Source organism: Chinchilla lanigera, unplaced genomic scaffold (genome assembly GCF_000276665.1).
Source record: "Chinchilla lanigera isolate Chin_1 unplaced genomic scaffold, ChiLan1.0 scaffold00065, whole genome shotgun sequence".
NCBI lineage: Eukaryota > Metazoa > Chordata > Mammalia > Rodentia > Chinchillidae > Chinchilla > Chinchilla lanigera.
In genome coordinates, this window is record NW_004955466.1 from 2,928,327 (window position 1) to 2,948,226 (window position 19,900).

The 19,900-nt window shown below is 37.9% G+C and overlaps 1 protein-coding gene across 1 annotated transcript in view; it reads right to left on the reverse strand.

Moving 5' to 3' along the window:
- Mpp5 (membrane protein, palmitoylated 5 (MAGUK p55 subfamily member 5)) overlaps nt 1-8,970 on the reverse strand; it is a gene marked incomplete in the record, with an annotated part of 65,852 nt that extends 56,882 nt beyond the window's left edge. The window contains 1 exon segment of the mRNA XM_013522001.1: nt 8,903-8,970.
- Between the last annotated feature and the right edge of the window lie 10,930 nt (nt 8,971-19,900).

Sequence of the window (19,900 nt, forward strand, 5' to 3'; positions counted from 1 at the left end):
TAAGATATCTTAAAAGCAAGCACATTCTTGTAACTTTGAGGGAGAGGAAATGAAATCCAGGGCCTTGTGCACACTAGGCAAGGGTACTACCACTGAGGCACTCCCCCAGCCTCACATAACTTTTATTTTTAGAATACCATCATATCTGCTTTATTTTATTATCAGTTATTTCTGCTAACCTCTTATGTGCCTACTTTACAAACTAAATTTTATCATAGGTATGTATAAATAGGAAAAAACAGTATTTATAGAGCTTGATACAATCCACACTTGCAGGCAACCACTGAGGGTCTTAGAATGTACTCCTGAGAATAAGGGAGGACTATTACACATTGTGCTGCATGCAAATGTTTTTCTAAATGAAAATCTTCTGGCCCAAGGGAGCTATATATTTATTGAGATCTTCTTCCTATGAATGTTCTTATTCATACCTTTGCTCATAGATGGTGAGTTGGCCCTTAAACATAAAATTCATTCAAAGGACAGAACAATATTTATTAGAGATATGCAGTAAGGCTGAGTTATGACTATTTCTCTTCCATCAAATATATACTTTCAAGTAATAAGAACTCAAACTCCAGCACTGCAAAAACAAACAAAGCAAATGAAAGAATAATTAAGTATTTTTGTCTATCTCTCCTGGGGACAATATTCCCACAACTGGAAGAACTGTGAAGTCTGGAAGAATGAATAAATAAACAGGAGGTGAAAATAAAAAATCTATAAGGTCCCATATACAGAGTCTGCATATACACTTCAGGAAAAGGGAAGTTTGTATAAATATTTTAATAACTAAATTTACTGAGATATCATAAGAGTAGTACACTTACCTTTGGCCTCTACAATTACAAGAGGTGCTCTAAGCAGTGACCACTAGCTTCTAGACTTTTTGTCTTTCCTGAAGTGTGTATTCATTTTTTTGGCACTCTATACTTACAAAATACAGATATTCCCAAAACTGAAGTGAATTCAAAGAGAATTTAATGGTTTATATTAAGGACGAACACAGTCTACCTCCATTCTTTGAAAAAGTAGTCCAAGAGGTTTTACTTTCATTCTCTTTGGGCTAAAGCAAAACTCAGACCATAGTAAAAAGAATGTACATGTATAGAAACAGGATAGATGTTGAGGTTGAAGATCAGTGGTAGAGTACATGATTAGCATATACAAAGCCCCAGATTCCATTCCCAGCATTAAGGAAACAAAAAAAGGAAACCAAATGAGGTATATTTATGCACTATATATCCAGAGAACAACTAAAGTACTTTTATGACAACGTTAAAGGTTAAAACCAAAGGAAGCCGGGCATGGTGACGCATGTCTGTAATCTCAGCACTCGGGAGGCTGAAGCAGGAGGATCACTGTGAGTTTGAGACCAGCCTGGGCTACAAAGTGAGCTCAAGGCCAGCCTGAACTGCATAACGAGACCCTCTCTCAGAAAGACAAAAAAAAAAAAAAAAAAAAAAAAAAAAAAAAAAAAAAAAACAAACAAAGGAAAACAATTGTTAAAGTAAATAAATTTTTTCAGTACTGGGCATTGAACCCAACATCTCATGAAAGTAAGCTAGGAAGTGCTCTACTCTGAGCTACATCCCCTGATCTCTTTCATAATTCTTATTTTAAGATATGGTCTGACTAAGTTGCACAAGCTGGTCTTGAACTTGTGCTCTTCCTGCCTCAGCAGCCTAAGTAGACAAGATTACAAACATGCCCGATGTTGAAGTCAATGACTTTAAACAAAATACTGTTTTCCCCATATTGCTGTGTACAGCACTTATTGGTGGCTCTGACTTAATACTCAGGACTTCTGTACTGTTTATTTTGTCATTAATCTGCCATATCTGGCCTTGTCATTCTATTAATTTTTTAATGTATGAGTACATATCTTCCCAACTAGACTGCAAAAATTCCAGTCTAATAGTAGTGGCTCTTTCAGTCCCTACAAAGCAATATGAAAGTTCACATCAGAAACTTGATGGCGGTTTCATTAAACATTACGGAGTGTCTGAACAGTAGAAATGGGGGGAGTGGGAGAATATCCTCTATGTTAGTTTTTGTCACTGTGACAAAATACCTGGGAAAATCCATTTATTTTATTTATTTATTTATTTTTGGTACCGGGAATTGAACTCACAACCTTGTATCTGCCAGGCAGGTGCTGTGCAGCTGAGCTGTATCCCTGGCAGGAAAATCAATTTAAAGGAGAAAAATTTGATACTGGCTCATGGTTTTAGAGGCTTCAATCCACGGTCACTTGGCCACACTGCTCAGGACCTGCCACGATGCCGAACACCGCGGCAGAGAGCACACACAGTGGAGCAAAGCTGCTCCCCTCATGGCAGTGGGGAAGTGCAGATATGAAAGGGGCCCACAAGACCCAGCCTTCAAGTAGCCCCCAGTGACTTCCTCCAACTAGGCTCCCCTTCTGAGACCTTCCACCACCTCCCAACAGCACCATCCACAGAGGACTAAGCTTTCAAGACATGAGCTTTTGGAAAGTCAATATCCAACCTGCATCAACTACCTGCTGTAAAACATTAAGCAACCCGAGGAGAGAAATGTCCCCCAAATTCTTTAGTGACAATCAAGAAAGTGACAGAAATAATCACTAGTATGGTCAACACGTTTTTATAATTACCATACTTTATATCATATTCTCCCTCAAATAAAACCTAAACCAGGAAATAAGCCCTAGTATGATTTTTCAGGATGCTCATAATATGAGCCCTATCCTAAAAATAAGCCCCAGGTAAAGATCTGCAGCCAGACAGATTGCACTTAATACAGTGGAGCTCCGTCTGTGTTATGGGTATGTCTAGCTGTCCCCTCAAAGCTTCATGCAGTCTTAGGTGGAGGTTTTTGGAGGTGGCTGGATCTAGAGTGTGTGATGCTGGGATCAAGAGTTTGTGACTACTAAATTAGTTAACTGATTGGTCTGGCATAGTTCTGGGTAGCATGGAGTGGGGACCCTGGCTAAGATACAAGGGACAAAGAAGGCTCCTGTGGTTGCCTATAGCTTGCTACCTTCTGCCTCCTGCCCACCACGAACTGTTTCTCTCTGTGATGCTCTTCTGCCACACCATCCTGCTGTGGAGCCAGCCAACTATAAACTGGAACCTCTACAACTGTGAGCTAAATAAACCTTTCCTCCTTTGAGTGTCAGATATTTTGTCTCAGTAACAAGAATAGCAACCAATATAGTCTGACCAGAATCACAGAAAGAATTAATTTTGTGAACCACGGCACCACTATACATCCACTGCAACACACAACTGATGTATTAAGTTATAAAATAATTTTAATATATAATTATATATAATATGTAATTTACTATAAAAATATTATTGACATCAATTCTTAAATAATATAAATTATAAGCATTTGTAAAAGCCCAAATGGGTGCTATTGGACAGGAGATAAATGCCTATATGAACAGTGAACTCGAGACTTACTGCTGAAAGACCAACTGGAGTACAGACATAACACACAAATAACAGGCACACTTGATAACAAATGAACATGGCTGTGTCTAATATGAACCTTCACAATGCAATATATCATGAATTGTAACAGACATACTTAACGCACTTGTGTAAATGAAATGATTTCTGCTATTTCTGGTTGCTTTCATGTGGGCCATCATCCTTACCAGTCATTTCTGTTGCCACTCCTGTCTCTGAAGTCTTTCAGTAACACCGGAGTTAATGGAAACTTTGTGAAGCCAAGCCTGCAGGCGTACGTGACTTGGGTGAAGAATTCATGGGATCAAATCACTGACAGCTGTGTTGCCAATGGGCTACAAGCAGGCTACATGGGCAAGAAACGCTCGCTCCAGGGGAGCTCTACTGCTGGACATGAGAGACTGCGGCCAACGGTTCCACAGGAAATGCAGTTGTAAGAAAGGCTGGAATTTGGGGTTTAGAGACTTCCAACAATATTTCAGAAGAGATATGACTGTATTTGAATAAATGTAGATTTCTGTACATGAATAAATTTAGGTTGCTGTACATGGGGAAAAAGACATCCCCTAAAAATAAGCCTTACTGCGTCTTTTGGAGCAAAAATTAATATAAAGTCTGGCCTTATTTTGGGGAAAACACAGTATACGAGGCCCCTGATAAAAGAATTTTGTGTTGTATTTGTTTTGAATATATAGTTATGTGACCTATAACTATGTATGTATCTGAAGTTTTTTTATAAACCAAATGGTTCCATAAAAGTTACTATAAAAAAGAACAATTCAATGCCTCACTTCTGAGTTCTTTCTACACAGAACATTTAACGTTCAGCTACTTCATCTTGAAGGCAGTACATGTATAGAAATAGCTGTTATGCATAGATCAAATATATATATACATGCCATTTCTTGTGGGTTCTTTTCAGTCACACATGTATCTGATGACCATCTACTATGGAAGACTAAAACTAGCTCTCTATCATTATAATTTCCTCTTGTCGTAAGTAATATTTAATTTTTTAGTTAAACCATTAACACATTCCCACATCCTCTGGTAGAAGAGTCAACATATTTTTTTAATAAACACGTTCAAACAAACTGGGAGATCTACTATTTTTATGTGTGTATGTGACACAGGTTCCGTAGCCCTCCGCCTTCCTGCTCCCTGCTGGGTATTTTCTCTCAACTCCACTCTTCACTCTCCTCTGCCTGGCCCAGGCTCTAGAAGGCTGACTCCACAGGCCTCATCACTTGTGTTCTCTTGTCCTCTTGGCTTCCAGAGAGTCCCGCCAGTGGAAAGTACCCACTGGAAGGAAGGAAAGAGTGGTTGGGTTTTTTATTCTCCCAGCACCCGCCTATGGACTGGAAAGGGTTATATTTCTCTAAGACCACAGTTCCCATCTACTTCTACAACCACAGGTCTAGGAAAATTCCAGTAAGCACATATTCCTACTTCACTGCTCCGGGCCCAGGATGCTTATCATCTTTGTTAATTCCCTTATGCTGCCTCACAATTTGGTGTACAGCTTTTTCATTAAATTCTCTACCATTTCTATTTCATTCTTGTGAGAGTCCTCTAACAGCTTCCTGAGGAAAGGTACATGGGGGTAAGTTCTTTGATAGTTTGATTTATTTGATACTAGAGAAAATTTTTTAATCTTTTTTCTTTTAGTACAAAGCTTTATGCATGCTAGGTAAGTGTTCCACCACTAAACTACATCTCCAGCCCCATTTCAGTTTCTAATGCATTCTTTTTGTTCTTCTCCCCAAGAAATTTATAGTAAGAATGAATCTTTTCTTGCAACTACTGTAGAAGAAAAAGAAGTACAAATGTGAAAATAGCTACTTTGGTATAAAATTGTCATGTATACATATGAGTGACCCATAATGCCCAGTGTTGACAATACTGAGACACAGACGTTACATATTGTTGAGTCTATAAAAGACCAATATAGCCAGATACCGTGGGGCACACCTGGAATTCCAGAGCTACAGGAGGCTGAAGTGGGAGCATGGTACGTCTGGGCCCAGCCTGGGAATTTAATGATACACTGTCCTACTGTTAAAAAAAAAAGGCTAGGAATACAACTCAGTCTGAAGGTCCTGGGTTCAATTCCTAGTATTATAAAAAAGAACAACGCACACACCAAAAAATGTATAATAATATACACAGTATTGTCTCAAATAAATGTACCTGAAAAATGAGAATAACAAACACACAGACTCACAGTTCCTACTTTCCAACTTTTGTAATTTGTACATCTTGAAAGATATTCACACAAAAAGCACGTGTTACTTCTTACAATGCTGGGAGAAAAACATACAAAAATATTACTTTTTAAAAACAAACACAGAAAAGCTGGGCGTGGTGGCATGCCTATAATCCCAGGACACAGGAAGTTAGAGCGGGAGTGAAAGCCTGTCTACAAATGAAACCCTCCGTATAACGAAACCCTGTCTCCAAAGACGACAACAACAAAAAGGTATATGCCAGAACTGGGATGTGACTCTGTGGCCAAGCACTTGCCTAGGATGTGTGAGACCATGGCTTTGATCCCTAGCACTGCAAAAAATAAAAGGTCAGGTTCATACATCTGACTGCATTGTTTTATCATGTTAATGATTCACAATCATACTCAAAGAATCCTAACTGGCAAACTTATACGGCTACTGTTTTGCTTTCAATGTATTCCAAAAAGATTTTTTCCATCTCTTCAAATCAATTATTTACCCTAACACACGTGTCTAAAAGTTTTATGCCTCTAAAAAAGTACTGTAAGACATTCCAACTTCTAAGTGATTTACAACTTACCGAAAGAAAAAAATATGCTCCAAAGGTCAGCAAATTAGTAGATGATTACCTCTCCTAGATGGTTTATTGGTATGCAAATAAAAAACAACACTGGAGCCTGGCATGGGGGCCAAGGCCTGTACTCCCAGTGCAGGGAAGCTGAGGCAGGAGAATCTTGAGTTTGAGGCCACCTTGGGTTACACAGAGTGTTCAAGGCTAGTCGGGACTACATAATGAGACCCTGTCTTGCAGAGGAGTGGCGGGGGAGAAAGAGAGGAGAGGGGAGGGAAGGGAAGAGTCCATTGAAGGTGGGGAGATAGTGCTCTGACACTGAATAAATACCAAATAACTATTTTAGAATTATCAGAACAGGAATAGTGAACAAAACTAAGACTAATAAAGAATTCTATCTAAAGTTATCTATAAATTAGAAGAAGGGACAAGACATTATTTTCAGGACCAGAAAATGGATTGTGTCACCTGAACACAAAAAGAGAACAATTTGACAAGGAGGACTGATGAGAATACAAAATTAAGGTTTAGAACCCAATGAACTTTTAGTACTGTAGCACTGCCAGCTAACTGCAGAATAATGTGATTTTTACCAGACTGCCTTGGAGGACGACATCATATTGGGATATTCTAACTAACAAAATACAAGAGCAAAAGATCAACACAGGTTACAGCATTGGAAGTCCTGTAGTTAAAAAGGGTTACCTAAACTACAATTTCATTCAACAATGTAAGTGCTCACTTGGTACAAAACACTCAGAAAGTCACTGTCAAAAAAAATGTTATTAAAAGTAGTCTTTTTCCTTAAGAAACTTAAAATATAGCATGGAAGTCAAATAAGTGACCAAACCAACTCAATACAATTACAATGCTACTTGGTAAATGCAGTAGCAGAACTACAGAAAATGCCTAAATAGCAATCCGTGAGAGGTAGAGGATCTTAAAAGAACTTGTATAAAAGGAAAAGATTATAAGGTCCAAGACAGATATGAAAAATATATGTATTACAAAAGGAAAAAATAAAGAAAAAATATAAACACATTAACATTGGTAAAATTAAGCAAATGCTTTATCCAACCATAAGATTTTAATCACTATAATTAAACTTAGTTACAGAAACTGTCATTTTTTTTTTTTTTTTTTTGGTCTTTCTGAGACAGGGTCTCACTATGCAGTTCAGGCTGGCCTTGAGCTCACTTTGTAGCCCAGGCTGGTCTCGAACTCACAACGATCCTCCTGCCTCAGCCTCCCGAGTGCTGGGATTACAGGCATGCACCACCACTCACAGCTGTGTCATTTAAACTTCATTTTAAAATGTATAGCGTGGGGCCAGGGATATGGCTCAGCGGCACAGCACCTGCCTGGCAAGCATAAAGTCCTGGGTTTGATTCCCAGTACCAAAAATCCCCCACAAACCATGAAAAGAAATATATAGTATGGGCTAGAGGTATAGCTCAGTGGTAGAGCACCTGCCTAGCATGTGCAAGGCCCTCAGCTCAAGCTCCAGCACTGTAAAAAAGAAAAAAAACTGCATAGTGAAAATGACCTAGTAAAAAACAACTTGGAACGTTTGAGTCTCAAAGGAAAAAAACCAGTAAAGCTCAAGAGAAGCTGGAAGTGGTGGTGTATGTCTGTAATCCTAGCACTCTGGTGGGAGTTCAAGCCCAGTCTGGACAATTTAGGTACTTAACAAGACTATCCAAAAAAGGGGGTGGAGGTAGGGATATAATTCAGTGCAAAGGCCCTAGGTTCAATCCCCAGTACCCAAAAAATCATCTCACTGCATAAATAAGCTGTTTAAAGTAGCACAACAACTATTTACTTCTCCCACTTTTACTGGTACTTCAGAGATGAAAAGCTGACCTCCATGAACACTTACAATTATTTATCACTGACTCAGATTCTAACCATCAATTTCACATGCACCTATAAAATTAGTAAGTCAAATTATAATCATATAATCTATCTAAAATATATTTAAATACAATAATTCATCACTTCATTTAATGTCACAAATCAAATTTGCACTCTCCCAATTACCAAATATTTACAGAGCACTTAAGATACAGCAGGTATCATGTACTCCTGATGGTCCACTCCTGAGACCCCAACTGATTCTCAAACTAAAGCCCACTAAATTAGGTACTAATATTATCCCCACTCTGCAAATAAGCAATCAAACTATTATGGCTGTGTCTAGATGTCTCCTCAAAGCCTCATGCAGTCAAAGGTGGGACTTTTTCAGAGGTTGCTGGATCTAGAGTGTGTGACACTGGGATTGATTCACAGTGCAAGGTAGAATCAAGGGTGCTAGGACTAGGGGTGTGAGTGCTACCCTCACCCAAGTAGCCCGGATAAGATATAAGGGATTGAAAGAGCTGTGGCTGTCCCTTGTTGCTCTGCTACCTTCTGCCCTCCATGAACTGTTTCTCCTCTGCGATGCCTCTCTGCCATGGAGCCAGCCGATTATGGACTGAAACTTCTACAAACTGTGACCTAAATAAACCTTTCCTCCTTTAACTGTGGGTATCCGTATTTCGTCTCAGCAGGGAGAAAAGTAACTAAGACACAGCTTTGATAAATTAATTTGCCCAGAATCAAGCCCAAGTCTAGAAGGCTTTTCAGCAGTTGTAAGTACTTACTCTTGTCTGTCAGTACTGTAAGTGGGTGCAAGCACTGCAAACACACTGTGCTGCCTCTCAGTAGGGGCCTGTGGAAAAGCAAGAGAAAGCAATGAGCAAATTCTTCTGTAAGTTTATGTTTTTGAAGAGAAGGTTAATCAAAGCTGGGCATGGTGGGACACTTGGGAGGCTGAGGCAGAAAAATCGCGCCAAGTTTGAGGCCAGCTTGGGTTACATAGCAAGACCTATATAATAAGACCTTGTCTCAAAAAAAAAAACAAAAACCTTAACGAAGTTGTATCTCCTCCCAATTCAACACATGTATGGTCAAACTAGAACATATAGAATTGTTTTGAATCTCAAATTCACAGGATACTGGAAGTATGACAGAACAGCTTCTAATATTAACTTCATAATCAAAACTAAAGTTTTAACAACCAAATGATAAAAAATGCAATCTGGAACCAAATGTCCAACATGTCTCAGCCTGAGCTGCTTTTCAACCTCAGTACTTCCGACACCAAATGTGTCAGAGTCTTCCTCACAGCAACTCATCTCCAATTCTGCAGAAGGCAGCTGGTATCGGCTCAGTGCTGACACCACCTCTCTCTCTCTCTCTCGCCTCAGATCCCACAAGCTGCCCCACTTCAGACGCTAACTCCACACCCTCAGCTTCCCATACTTCTCTCCATGCAACTCTCCCTTCTTCGTGTTTCAGTCATTTTCTAGAGGGCTGAGGAACTCAGGGAGGCATCTTACTCACAATTAATGGTTTATTTTCCCAGGATCTTAATCAATACAACCAACCCAGAATATCTCTAAATACTATCTGTAGGGTCTGTTATGGAACCTTCCTGTCACAGGCATGACTGATTAAATCACTGGCCTCTGGTGACTATCTCTACTTTTTCTCCAGACCTGAAGGATGAGTCTGTTCCAATCTCTAATCATGCCTTGATCTTTCTGATGTCTGGTCTCCAATCCAAAACTATCTAGGGTCCAGGCAGAAGTGCGTCAATGCAACAAAAGACACTCTTATCACTTCTACCACTAAGGAAATTCCACAGATTTAGAAGCTCTATGTCAGGAGCCAGATCAAAGACCAAACATTTCTTATTCCATGACATTAAGCCCCCACATACTCAGGGGTACATTAAAAACTGAGAAACTATAAGATAAAATATAGCTCCTTCTACCCTTAAAGAGCTTATTTACAGTTTATCCACTCAAAATTCTTCCCTTTGAGTATACTTTAAACACTAAGTAAAGCAGAAGACATCTTCCCTCAAAATGATTCTAATCTTACCAAAAAGACAGTGTTAAAAAAATAAATCTTAGGGCAAGCTATAATACAAACAAGGTAGAAAAACCAGGGCTTTGGGATCAAACAAAATTCTAATCTTTGTCATCACTTATAAGACAACTTTGGATAAAATACTCACTCTGAATTTCAATTTCCTCATTTGTAAAATGAAAATAAAATGCTGATAAAAAAAACCTGAGATTCAGTTGGTAACATTTAAGAAATATATACAAAGAATATAACATTGCATAATACATTAAGGGATGGAACAAGGGAAAAATTTTAAGTAAGTCAGGAGAAAACAAAAGGTATTATAATTAAGTCAAATGAACTACTAATCTTGCTCTAAAATTTAATATAAAAGGATAAGCATAAAAGGCGCAATTTCTTTTAAGATGCCTACAAAAACAACTACCAAATTTTCTCTCATAAAATAAGTATCTATTGATTATCCTTAAGTGAATCATTTGAAAAACATTTCCAGGTTATTTATATAGTCTATGAATCACACAGACCAGGATCATGACCTAATTTCCATGAACTTTTCTAAAACTATATACACAACACTGTGTGTATTTCAGGGCCCTAAGGACCACCAAATTCCTACCAATCTATTGAATAGGAGAATCTTCTGTTTAATATGAAACAGTTAAATTTACATGCCTGAGATAAAGTACAGCTTATATAGTTTCCAATGGGATGTAACTTGATTTCTAATATTAAGACAGAAAAACCACTGTTTAATGTTTACCTTATTTGCTTCTACATTTTTTGCTCAGGAAATATTCTGTGTCTGGTACTTCAGAACGTAATTAAATAAGCATAAAACAAGTGTCACAGCCTTCAATAATTTACACTTTAGTTTTGAAGGGTGCACACTTCAGCAGCACATATACAAAAATAATTATGAACAAAGAATTTATATAAAATAGTTAATGCACACTTCTCTAGGGCAACAAATTTAGAACTAAATGCAATAGAATATAACAGAATCATCTGCCACTAGCAGCTGTATGGAAGGTCCCTAGAAGAAGCAAGAGTGGACAAGGTGAATTTTAAATGAAATGACGAATACAGAGTCTTGAAGAGGGGTTATTCCAGACTAGATCAGTGTTTTGTTTGGTTTTTGAGACAAGGTATGTAGCCCAGGCTGGTCATGAACTGGCTGCAAATCTTCTGCCTCAGCCTCAGAGTGCTGGGATTATAGACATGCAGCACCATGCCCAGCTAGATCAGTGATACTGAAGCTGCTGGATATGACCCATCTGTGGACCATTTAAATGGGTTTAGTGGATCATAACCTAATTTTTAAAAAATAGAATATTAGCACGTACCATGTATAACTAAAGATGCTGTTTTGAGAACCTTTAAAACAGCAATATTATATGCACAGATATGTACACAAATAGTACTTGTGTGTATGTACGTATTGGTTTCCAACATAAAATGCGTTTCTTACTGGTCAAAAGAGTTAGAATGTCAAAGTTTGGGGAAAAAGGATGGCACCAACAAAGCCTAAGAAGAAGAAACAACCAACTGCAGTCACCTTCCCATATGTGTTGGTCCCACACCTGTGGATTCAACCAACTGTAGATGAAAAATATTTGAAAAAAATTCTGTCTATATTGAACATGTACAGACCTTTTTCTAGTTACTATTCCCTAAACAGTACAACAACCATTTACATAGAATTTACCTTGTATTAGATATTAAAAATAACCTAGAGATGATTTAAAGCACGTGGGAAGACAAGTGATCCAGTAAAAGAGCAACCAGAGACAATTAGCTGGTAGCATGCAGTTTTTCGTAGGCCCAGGTATTAGGCTGAAGTTTCCAAAGCCACCACTGGGCTTTTGAACTGTTTTGAAATTAAAATACATTATAAAAAGATGAAAAATTTATTACTTTATATTTTAGATACTTAAGTAATCATTATGCAACACAATGTACTAAACTGTCAAAACCTATACTTTATATATGTTAGTTCATCATCTTGCTCCTACAACCCTACAAGATTTTATTTTTTATTAAATACGTTAACTTTAAATATTACGGTTTTGCATAATTCCTGCAAAATCTAAAGAAAGTAATTTTATAGAGATAGGTTTATTTTTAAATTTGTATGGACTGAAAGTACCACAGCAATTCTGAAAAAGAATAAAGTTGAGAACTCACATCACCTATTTTAAGACTTTCATAGCCCCAGCAATCAAGACTACAGCACTGGCAAAAAAAGAAAACACAGGCACAAAGATCAATGGAATGCAAGGTTCACAAATAAAACACACACACATATAGTCAATGTTTTTCATAGATTCGAGTGGAATTCAGTAGAGAAAAGACAGTCCTCAACAAATGGCTATGGAACAAGTGAACAAATAAAAAAAAAAACCAATCCATAACTCCCACTTTATATAAAACTGACTCAAACTGGATTATAATCCTAAATGAATTATAAGCCCAAATAACAGTACCTGACTTTCCTAAATCTAATATGAAACTTATAAAAAACTCTTTAGTTGGGCAAATAGTTCTTAGATATAATGACAAAAATGAAATCCATAAAAAATATTTTTAACAAAATTGAACATCAAACTTTAAACTTCTATACAACTGTCGATTCTTCTATTGTTTTTTTTGCCTTAATGCAGTGGTATGCAAACCAAACCCAAAGGTCAAATTAAGACTCTGTTTTTTTAAGTACAGTAATGCATGACATACAGATGACAAACCACATATAAAACAGTGATCCCAGAAAATTATAATGGAGTTGAAAAATTCCTACCACTTAATGATGTCATAGATTAATACATTATTCACATGTCTGTGGTGAAGCTGGTATAAACAATCTACTGCATATAAAAGTACAGTACATACAATTATGTAAAGTACTTAATACTTGAAAATGGAAAACAATTATGTTACTGGTTTGTGTTTATTATTCCATTCTTTATCATTAGAGTATATTCCTTTTATTTTAAAAAAAAGCTTACTGTGAAACAATATGCCATGTTAATCTGGCAATAGCCTCATTTTTTTTTTTTTTTTTTTAAGGACAGTCTGATTAAATTGCCCAGGCTGGGGAAAAAAATTGCTCAGGCCAGCCTTGAACTTGTGATCCTCCTACCTCAGCCTCCAGAAGAAATGGGATTAAAGGGACATGCCGCAGTGCCTGACTTTCCTACATCTCTTCACTGCGTCAGAAGGCCATACTAAGTGACTGACTTATGCCATCTAGCTTTGTATAAGTACACTCTACAATGTTTCTACAAGGACAAAATCACTCAATGACCCACCAAACTTTTCAGAATGTATCCCTGTCATTAAATGACACATAACTATACAGTTTTATGGGAACGCAGTTTATCTGTGTGGCTACCTTTCCACTCTGACAACAAAACTGAATACCTGAAAGACAGATGCCTGGGTCCACAAAGCTTAATATATTTACAGAAAGTAGTCCATCCCTGCTTTGAGGGCTCAAAAGGCCAGGAACCTAAGAGGCCTCAATGATTAGTGTCTTTGAGGCATTTATGAACAGAAGGAACTATAAAATTATAAGAGAAAATGCTAAAATCTTTGAATTCTTATCATGCTAAATGATTTGATAAACCCAAATTTATAATGATAAAATTAAACACCTTTGAGGGCCAGGGATATAGCTCAGAGGCATAAACGCCTGCCTGGGACACATAAAAGTCCTGAGTTCGATTTCTGGTACCCCAAAACAAAAAAACAAAAAAAGCCATGAACTGAAATATAAAAAAAAAAAAAAAAAATTAAACACCTTTGATTATCAACTTACTGAAACATTTCTTCATAAACTGTCTGCTGTAGTTTGAATCAATGGAAGAAAAACCACGGGTTCAAAACATATTTAATGAATATACAGACTTTCACCATGTTTCATACTTTTATGAAGGAACATAGTTCAAAAGAAAACAAGCTGGGCGTGGTGATGCACACCTGTAATCCCAGCACTCAGAAGGCTGAGCCAACAGGATCATCCTGAGTTCAAGCCTCGGCTACAATGCAAGATCCTGTCTCAAAGAACCAGAAAGAAAAAGAAAAATGAAAAACAAAACAAAACAGAGCCTACACTTTTCTTACAGGAAGTTAATTCTATATTTCACTTCATATTTTTAACAGTCAATGAAATCAATCTACTCTGACAAAGCCAAATAGAAGACTAAGCAAGGGTCTACAGCTGATTTTCTATTATAAAGAGAGAGCTTGGTTTGGGGTTTTGTTTTAAACTTACATTTTCATCCTAAATAAAACCCTCTAAATTACATCATTTTATATTCATTCAAAATACAATTCTCTTAAGTGGACAGCTCCTCATACTAGCTCTGTAAAGAACCTCATCCTTAGCCGTAGACTGAATTAAGACTTCCACATCAATACTTCTCAGATGCCATGTCTCTGCACATGTAGCCACAGCGGCCTCCTTTCACTTCTCCGAATGTACCGGATATGGTTCTCCTACGCCTTTGCACGAACTACTCATTCCATCAGTAGTACGTTCCTTTAGTAACTCTTACTGCTTTCAGATCTCAAATGGACTCTATCCCCATGTCATTCTAGACAAGGTCCATTTGCTTTACACTCACACCAAACACTACCACTGCTTGAGAAAATTTCATGTACAATTATGATTTTGTTCTATGACTCCTTTCCTCTTGCATGATTCCAAGCCTCCTGACCTAAGGTAAGGGCAGGGAAAGTGAGACAAGCATTGGTTTTACTGGTTTTAATCACCACCCACCTTTCCAGGCAGTTGAGCTCTGCCACTTCCCAGCCTAAGGCCTCTTTTAGGCAGTAATGGCAAGAGAAGAGTAAAAGAAGGAACATGGAGGTGGGACCACTTACACACTCATGCAGGCTGTCGTGTAATCACAGGGAGACACAAATAAAAGTGTGCAGTACTCCCCAAATTCCCAGGTGTATAAACAGTTTCTTCTTTTTATATCCCACCTCAAATTCCTGTTCTCAAGGCCTCATCCTTCATAAGGAGCACCCTTCCAAGAGATTTCTTCAGATTATACACGATGTAACTAGTTAGACATTAGTCTGCCTTTACATATTCTTTAGGCTTTTCTTTTCTTTAGACTTTTTATTTTGAGATAATTTAAAATTCACATGCAGTTGTTAAGAAATAATACATTCTAAGTACCCTTTACCAAACTCCCCCAATGGTATTATCTTGACAGCATATTGCAACCAGCTATGCTGACAGTGGTGGTATATAATGCAGCAGTCAAGATACACAACATCTCCATCATCAAATCGTCTCCTTGAATTACGCTTGTACTTCTCTCTCTCCCCTATCACATCTAAAATCCCTGGTAACAACTAATCTGTTCAACACTTCAATAATTGTGCCATTTCAATAGCATTATAAGCGGAATCACACAATAACCTTTTGAAATTGGCTTTTCCCACACACCACTATCTTGTAGAGATCCATCCAGGTTATGACATGTATCAGTAGTTTATTTCTTTTTACTGTTGAGTATTATTTTACAGAATGGATATGTTAGTTTAGCCATGTGTCCATTCAAAGGCATATTTTTATCATTATGTACAGAGCTTCTATGAACATTTGTAAAAAACAAAACAACCCTAAAAAACACACTTCACCATCCAAGTCCATTTAAACAACTTGTCTAAATAAACCTAGTGTGAAAAATGTTTGACCATAATAAAACAAGTAACATTTTCTTTCTTCCTTTAGTAATTTTAAAGAGTCATCCTGTTTTCAATCTGCAGTATAGATACAAAATCAATACATAAAAGTTAACTGAATTTCTATAAACTATTAATGATCAATTGAGAATTGAATTTTTAAAATTACCATTTATAATTGGACCAGAAGATTTGAAATACTTAGGTATAAAGCTAATAAAATATTTATAGCATCTATATGTTGAAAACTACAAAACCCCATGAAATCTAAAAAGATCTAAATACTGTGTTCACAGATCAGAAGACTCCATATTGTTAAAGAGGTTGGGTTGATCTACAGATTAAACATAATCACAACAAAAATCCCAACAGATTTTCTGGGGGAATATCAACAAGCTATTTTTAAATATTATTTGGAAAATCAAAGGAACTAAATAACCACAATAATTTTGAAAAAAAAAGTTGAGGGTCTCACATTACCTATGTCTAAACATGTTTAAGTTATTATAATAAAGGCAGTGTTTACTGGCAAAACGATAGACAAGACAAGCAGATCAATGGAAGATAAAATCTATGTTACTTGGTCTTTTGTTTTTTGCGGGGGCGGCTTTGAGACAGGGTCTCACTGTGTAATGCAAGCTGGCCTTGAACTTGCTTATGTAGCCCAGGCTGGCACTGAACTCACACCAATCCTCCTCCTAGCCTCCCAAGTGCTAGGATTATAGGCAAAGGCTGGAATTACAGGCATGTGCCACCACACCTGGCTGTTAACTCGGTTTTTGACAGTGACGAGCATTTCAATGAAAAAGAAGACTCTTCAGCAGTCAGTCATGGCATAACTGGAAAAAGAAATGAAACTCTGGGAGAAAAATCTTAACAAATCACTTACTGGACAAAAGCCTACAAAGAACACTCAAAATTCAACAATAAGAAAACAAACTAGGTGAGGTGGTGCATGAGGAGGATGAGGTAGGAAGATCACTTGAGCCCATGAGTTCAAGGACAGCCAGAGAGGGCTGAGGGTGGTGGCACATGTCTGTAATCCCAGCACCCAGGAGGCTGAGGCAGGAGGATTGGAGTTCAAGGCCAACCTATAATACATAGTGAGACCCTGCCTCAAAAAAAAAAAAGAAAACAAAAAAACAAAAAACGACAGCCAGAAGAACACAACAAGACCTGGTCTGAAAAATAAATAAAAATGGGCAAAAGATGTGGACACTTCACCAAAGAAGACATAAGATGGTAAACAAGCACACAAAAAAATACTTAACACTCTTAGTCATAAGAGAATTACAATTAATAATCTCAATGAGATATTACCACATACCTAACGAAACGTCTAAAATTAAAAGGACTGATCATACTAAGTGCTGATGAGGATCTAAAGCTATTAGAACTTATATATTACTAGTGGAGAAGGCAAAGTGGTTCAGCCATTTCAAAACAAGTTTGACAGCGAATATTTTCACATATTGCTATAACAAATTACCATAAATTTAACGATTTTGTTAAAAAGGTTGGGTTGATCTACAGATTAAACATAATCACAACAAAAATACTTAGGTATAAAATACTTATTTTGACACTGCTTCCTTGTTACATCTTCTTCCTGATTATTCTGCCTTTTCCTTTCCCTTTGTAAAAACTCTTGATATCTGGGTCTATCTGAATAATCGATGATAATCTCCCAATTTTTAAAGCCAGCTGACTAACAACTTCAATTCACCAAACATATTCACAGGTTCCAGTCATTAGTACATCTTTGGGGGCCCACTGATGCTTGCCACACGTGAAAGGAAACAAATACTATATAATTCCTAACCAAGTGCAGAAACTTAAAAATCTGGTAACACCTCATGAGTAAGGAGGAGAAACCACTGTCACTCATACTGTGTTGGCAGAAATGATGCCTAAGGAGACAGGGACACAGAGATTTATTAAACATTGTTTGAAATACTGAAAAACTGAATGAAGCATAGTGGCGCATGTCTGTAATCCCAGCACTTAGAAGGATGAGGCAGGATGATCACTGGGAGTTAGAGTCCAGTCTGAACTACTGCAAGACCTGTGTCAAAAAAAAAAAAAAACAGGGGCTACGTATGTAGGTCAGTGGTACAACTATTGTTTAGCATGAATGAGGCCCTGGGTTCAATCCCCAGTACCAAAAAAGAAAAACAATTGAAAAACTGAAAAAAAAACCCTTCAGTAGGGCAATGAGTCATGGTGCCAGAGACAGGGAGGGGGCGGGAAGGGGGGGAAAGAGAGACAGAGACAGACAGAGAGAGAAGGAAGTGGGGGCACGGTGGCACACATCTGTAATCCCAGCACTCAGGAGGCTGAGGCAGGAGGATCATTGCGAGTTTGAGACTAGCCTGAGCTACAAAGTGAGCTCAAGGCCAGCCTGAACTGCATAGCAAGACCTTGTCTCAAAAAGACAGTCGGATGGACGGTGTGACCGGCGGACAGACGGAAGGAAGGAAGGAAGGAAGGAAGGAAGGAAGGAAGGAAGGAAGGAAGGAAGAAAGGAAAATATGCATAAGGGAAATAATCAACCCTGCCTGCTACATCCATGGTTTGGAGAAAGTAACTTACCGATGTATTTAAAACAAGATATCGTGAGGGATGCAATGAACTTAGAATACGGAGACAAACATTTTCACATTTAGCTCCAACTCCATCACTGTCTAGCAGACTACAGGCTAATTCATCTCTATAAAACTCTCTTTTTCCTTCCAGAAAATGGGAAAGTTAGACTACAGAACCACCATGATTATTTCCATCTCAGTGATTCTATGACTCAGTAAGTATGCAATAGATTATACTCTAAAGCACATATACCCTATTAAGAAATAAAGTAAAGCACATATATACCAGGATACTACTATTCCGGACACCCTAAAATTGGAAAATCTAAGAGAAATACATCTCATTATACTGATAGGTAAAAAAGACCAAATTTCCTGACCAAATTTTCTGTCTGTCGTGAGATTTTTAATCAAGATCATAATTCAGGAAGATCATATAACAATAGTTAAGCTACTGGACTGACTTAGGTCACCCTCAAGTAAAACTTACATAACTTTTCCTATTTTAACGCTTTAAAACAAATGTATATTCTTGAGTCTACCTTTATCCAGTTCAAATCTGCTTTAGCCAAAAGTCACCCAGGGAAGTCATTTGCCGTAAGATTTACACGATTTTTTTAAAAAAACAAAGCTAAAATAATGCAGTGATTTTCATATTTATGTCTGTTTCTTCTGCAAAACTCTCACATTTTTATACATTCAGCCTGTTACAGTAGTTTGGACAGCATTTTTAAACTACGTTATGTTCACAGGGACCTTATTAAAAAAAATCAGCTGTTCATCTTCAAGAAAGCTTACTTAATCTTCATTACGACCAATACATGTACTTCAAAGACACCAATAATCAACACGTCATTTGTTCCTCTTGCAAACTTTAACAGGTTATTAACTTCTAATATAATTCAAAAGCACAATTAGGACACTATCATTAAAACATGGTATTGCTTTTTAAAAACTCAGAAATGCTACCAACTTTCACCTTGTCGGTGAAATCAAAACCTGTACGATTTCTGTTATACAGACTTTCCAAATCTAGGGAACAGGGACGAAACACACACGTACACTATTTCTAAAAGCCCCTCGGCGATCAGATTTTAATTTTAGCCTAGACTGCCACGCAAATTTTCAACCGAAACCTAAATTCCACACACATTACTGCGTGTCCATCAACCGAACGGAGAAGGTGAGTTAGCGTTAGGAAGTTGCATAATGTGCGATCGCTGAAGCGCCTCGCGGTGGAAGCGGCTCCCGCGGCCCCCCGGCCTCGGAGTGCCCCCGCGAACGCGGAGCAGAGGGTGGGAAGCGGGGGCGACCCTGGGCTTCTCCTCCAAGCGCTCACGAGGAAGCAGCAACTGCTTGTGTGTGCTAAGAACGCAGGCACGGAGAGCCCCGGGACCCGGCCGAGCCTGGCGGCGACGCCGACGACGCTCCGCGCTAAAGGGA